The sequence below is a fragment of the Taudactylus pleione genome, unplaced genomic scaffold, assembly GCF_031769625.1.
Source record: "Taudactylus pleione unplaced genomic scaffold, aTauple2 ptg000493l, whole genome shotgun sequence".
NCBI classification, from domain to species: domain Eukaryota; kingdom Metazoa; phylum Chordata; class Amphibia; order Anura; family Myobatrachidae; genus Taudactylus; species Taudactylus pleione.
In genome coordinates, this window is record NW_028284895.1 from 666,556 (window position 1) to 671,937 (window position 5,382).

The 5,382-nt window shown below is 50.6% G+C and overlaps 1 pseudogene; it reads left to right on the forward strand.

Moving 5' to 3' along the window:
* Window positions 1–861: 861 nt before the first annotated feature.
* Window positions 862–3,902, forward strand: LOC148502546 (uncharacterized; annotated as a pseudogene).
* The last annotated feature ends 1,480 nt before the right edge of the window (window positions 3,903–5,382 follow it).

Below are 5,382 nucleotides of genomic sequence, written 5' to 3' on the forward strand. Positions count from 1 at the left end.
TGTCCCGCCCGCGCCGATCAAGCAACCCCCCGCGCCATTACCTTCAAGGCGAGTCCGCCCCTGCTACCGCCGCATCTCCTGGCATTTCACCTTGCCCAGAAGGCCGTGGAGCGCGGGCGCACATGCTCGCCGTGGCGTGTGATGCCGGGAGTGCACGCGATGTGACTGCTCCGGCGGCTGCTGGCTCTCTGCGGCGGGCGGGTCAGCGCACTCCGACTGCTGTGCCTGCCCGCCCGCATGTCCCGGCTCGTGGCAGTGCTGCGAGCCGTGGACGCGCTCAGGTGCGTGTTCCCGCGGGGATCCCGGCTGGGACTCCAGCGGGTAGGGCAGGGGTGGCCGCGGGTTCGAGACCAGTCAGGTCTCGAGCCCCGGCTCGTACCTCTAGGGCATACATGACGCGCAGAGGCCTACCTCGCAGTTGCCAGCGAACATACCCGAGCAATTTTTGACAGCGTTGCGCGCATTCGGCTCCTTAGTAGCGCAAGGTATCCCAAGTGCGGTCTCTCCACCAGTGTCACCCAGTTCAGCTGCGCTTTCTTCCGCACCTTTGAATGCATTGGCGGCTACGGTGCAGGATGCTGTGTTACCTTCTTTTTCAGACGGCGATGCCAGCGACAGTCACGAGGAGGCAGCTGTGGACGGGGAAGCGACTTTGGCCGGTTCTTTGTGTGGTGAGCAGACGAGTACATCAGGTGGGTCTTCTTGCATGGATGATGATGATGATGATAGTAGCAGCTGTTGTTCCTCTTCATCGCTGGTGTCAGACGCCAGCAGCTCTGCCAGGGCACGCAAGCGAGCTGCTAAATATGCTAAACGCGAGGCCAACCGGCATGTTGTTACCTAAGCGCAAGCAATCACGCGATGCCTCTCGCAAACGTTTTACGGGTCCGCTGCGATAATACGGCAGTCTTGCGCGGCTTACATCCATGCTGTAAGCGCAAGATTACTAAAAGTTTGTATGTGGACATTTTTGTGCTCACGGACAAAACAAAAAAGGACTTTAAGGCGGCCAAGAGTAAGGGAGGGTTTGGCCTGGACTCTTTCAAGTCCTTTAGTAATTGGATCGCGGGTTTCTGCATGTTTGCATTATACTATTTAATGACTCGTCCTGAAGAGCACTTATATATGATCAGGTATCTGCACCTGATTAATGGCATGCAGCGCAGTTCCCGGGGGTTTGCCTGGCGGTCTTACGGCGAAGAGTTTCGTCGGAAGCAGGATGGGAGGCCTGTGATTGAGTTTGGTGGTAAGGACATGGAGGTGTGGCTGGAAGTCACTCAGCCGCCGCCTCTTCCAGTCGAAACTCCCCCTATTCGGCGTCCACCAGGACCGGGTCGTTTTTCTGCTCAGACTCAGAACAAAGGCAAATGTTTTGCTTTTAACAATGCCACCTGTACTCAGGGGCAGCGGTGTCGTTTTCGTCACCTCTGTTTGCATTGCGGCGGAGCCCATCCTGTGTCCAATTGTTCCCGACCGGCGGGACAACAGTTTTCCAAGCCGCCCGGGAATACCGGGGCTAAGTAAGGCATATCCCCAGTGCGTTTGGATGCTATGACCAAATGGTTGGATTGGTATCCAAACCTTGAGGATGTGCGTTTTTTGTATTCCGGTTTCAATTTTGGTTTTCGGTTATCCAATAAGGGTGGGGTTAAGGTTTCCCCCCCGAAGAATCTGCGGTCAGCCCGCGAGTTGCCTGATGTCTTAAAAGCCAAAATTTGAACAACCCCCGCTGGAGGATTTGATTTCTTTCTCCAGTGGGTGTTGTCCCCAAGAAGTCTCCGTGTAAATTTAGGCTCATTCAGCATCTGTCGTACCCATCAGGGTCATCAGTGAATGATGCTATACCTCTGGAATTTTGTTCGGTGGTGTATCAGTCTTTTGACGAGGCTTTGGAAATGGTTAGGTCGTATGGACCTGGTGCTCTCATGGCTAAGATAGATGTGGAATCGGCTTTTCGTCTACTTCCCCTGCATCCTGACTCCTTGAGGTACATGAGGATTTGCATTGGCGACAGATATTTTATAGACAGGTGCTTGCCTATGAGATGCTCTGTTTCCTGTGCCTTTTTTGAAAGATTTAGCACCTTTATTCATTGATGCATGGAAACTTCTTGTGGGGGTCACGGGATAGCTCACTATCTCGATGATTTTCGTGCGTGGGTCCTGCAAATTCAGAACGTTGTGCTTTTCTTTTGTTTTCTTTACGAGCTCTGTTTTTCCATTTTCGGGGTACCGGTTGCCGATGAGAAGACTGAGGGTCCTCTCGCTTGCCTATCGTTTTTGGGCATCGAGATTGACACCTCGGCAGGGGTTTGCAGGCTTCCTCAGAAGAAGGTGGCGAAATTGCGCGACGCGATTGCTACATGTTTGGCGGCAGACAAAATTTCTTTGTGGCAGGTGCAATCGATCTTAGGTCTGCTGAATTTTGCAGCAGTCCACGGCTGGGGCATCCAGACCGCACCATATGGTTCGCCTGTCCTCCGAAATCAAGAGGGATCTGTCCGTTTGGGCATCTTTTCTTGACAAATTTAATGGTGTAGTCATTTGGATGGCTCCGGTTGTCGACAGCTTTCAGCTGCAGCTTTTCACCGACGCGGCGGGTTTTGGTTGCTACCTTTCCGGGTCCTGGTGTTCGGCTCCTTGGCCTAAGGAATGGGTGCGTTTGGGTCTCACACGGGACCTGTTGCTCCTCAAACTCTTTCCAATCATGGTTGCATTGGAAGTGTGGGGTGAGCGTTTGCGTGATCACAGCATAATGCTCAGGTGTGATAACCTTGGCGTTGTGCATGCGATTAATCAGCAGCGCGCCAAATCATTGCTAGTGTTGCGAGTTTTGACGCAGTTAGTCCTAACTTGCTTGCGCTGCAATATTTCATTTAGAGCGCGGCATATTCCCGGGGCACAGAATGAAATCGCAAATGTGTTATCACGGTTTCAGTGGCCTAGGTTTCGATCTTTGGCCCCTGGGGCTGATGCTACTGGTGTGCTTTGCCCCTCTTATGTTTCTCAGGTCATCAAGCCGGCATGGAGGGCTTAGCGCGCCGGTCTCTCGCTCCGGGTACTTTGACAGTTTACAGCCAGGCTTGGGAAGACTGGGAAGAATATTCCCGTCGCCAAAGACATGGAGGTAAGAGCAGGTATCAGTTGATGCTTTCTATTATTTGGCATCTCCATGTCTCTGGCAGATCCAGAGCTGTGGTTTCGCGTTCATTGGCCGGTATTTCATTTTTCTTTAAGTTAAAAAGCTTTCCAGACCTGACAAAGAGCTTTCTGATTCAGAAGGCCTTCAAAGGTTGGGCTCGTTCGGTTCCGGTTGCGCCCGACAAGATACGTCCTATTGATATTTCCCTCCTCCCATTACTCCTCACAGCCATAGAGGACGTGGCGGATTCGGTTTTTGAAGTCGATTTGTTCAAGCTAGCTTTTTCTATGGCCTTTCATGGGGTTTTCCGGATTTCGGAGTTGGTGGCAGCCTCCAAGCAAACCGATTCTGCGCTCCTTCGGGCGGACATCCTGGTAGGGGAGAGGTCATTGCTTTGTAGGCTTAGGCGCTCCAAAACTGATCAGCAGGGTAGGGGACGTTGGATTTCGCTTGTCCCTTCTGAGGACTTGCGTATTTGCCCCATTGCCCTGGCCAAGCGTTATCTTCAGGTCAGACCTGCTACTGCGGGTTATTGGCTTCTGCATGAGGATGGTTCGCCATTAACCGAATACTAGTTTGGTTGGGTTTTGAAGCGCTGTGTCTCTCGTGTCGGCCTCCCCCCCCAGGATTTCGGTACGCACTTGTTTCGTATCGGGGCAGCAACTTCCGCTGCTTCAGCGGGATTTTCTGTATCCGAGATTAAGGCTGTAGGTCGTTGGAAATCCTCCAGTTATAAGCGTTACATTCGGCCTCTGCATTGATTGCATTTCGCATCTAATAATGTTATGTTTATTCGTTTGTCATGTTATTTGTTTGTTTACCTTCAACGTATGTTCTTGTGTGTCTTGCTTGTCCTGTCTTACCGACTCGGGGATTAGCTACTTGTGGCAGCGGAAGTCTGGAGGCATTTGACCTTTTATTTTTGCCTGAACTGACGAACCTAATTCGGCTTATTGACATCACTAATTACAATTAATATGTCCCTCATCAGGTTTTTCGGTTTTTCCTAAAGCCGAGTTATCCGTGTTTCCCTGCTTTCCTCCTCCTCCCCCCTCCCCTCCTCCCCATCCCCCTTTTACCCTCATGTGTCTTTATGTTTGCTTCGAATTGGCACTGAAGCTTGTCTAAATTTCAGCCTGGCAGCTGGTTACACCAATATTTTTCTTTTTGGCAGATCCTCCGCTACTTAATTATAATTGCAAATTAATTTAATTTTGCATTCTTTTTTTCCCCTCTTCATGTGTTTAAATTGACCCTCTCAAAATATTGATTGTTGGCCACTCCTATGATTTCTGGGCTGCTAAGTTCATGAATGCTTGTGGTGCTCCTTCCTTCCCTTGCTCTGATTGTGTGCGGTGGATTGGTGTGAGAGGAATGTTGTGGCAGGCCTTGTGTTCTAAATTTTTAGAATCTGCAAGGCGTTTTGGGACTCCCAAGGTTTTGCTGATTCACTTAGGTGGAAATGATCTTGGTAAGACGACTGGGTTGGAATTGAGGAGACCCATGGCCGACAATGTGGCTAGGATTGCGTCAGCATGGCCTTCTTGCAAGATTGTGTGGTCGTGTATTGTGCCTCGGCTGGTCCGGCGTGGTGTACAGAATGGTAGGGAGATTGATGAAGCCAGAAAGTAGGTGAATGCAGCAGTCGCAAAGCAGGTGTTGGCCTCTGGTGGTGGTGTTGTGGTACATGACAGGATACGTTTCCGGCATGCATATCTGTATAGGAGGGATGGCGTTCATTTGACTGAGGAGGGGGTTTCGATTTTTGTTGAGGATCTGTTCCAGGTTATTTCTTCAGTGTTTTAGTTAAGGTATGGTGGCGGTACGTTGGTTCTGTAACCAAATAGCTTTCAGTTTGTAGTTTTCAGTTTGTAGCTTCAAGTTTGTAGTTTTCAGTTTGTAGTTTTCAGTTTGTAGCTTTCAGTTTGTAATTTTATAGTATTTGGGTGCGCTCACCCTCTGTGACTCATTTTGTTCGCTGGATCACCCTGCCGGGGATAGCGTCATCAACCTTCCGGGTGGGTAGTCATGTTAGAGGGTTGAGTGGATACCTTTTGTTGACAGTTGTTTACGTTACCAGTTGCTCTGCACCTTAGGCGGTGTCCGATTGGTATGCATGTCTGTGTGCTGTATGTCTGTGTGCTGCATGTCTGTGTGCTGCCTGTCTGTGTGCTGCCTGTCTGTGTGCTGCCTGTCTGTGTGCTGCATGGCTGGAGTAAGCTGTATGTTGCCGTCCTTTCT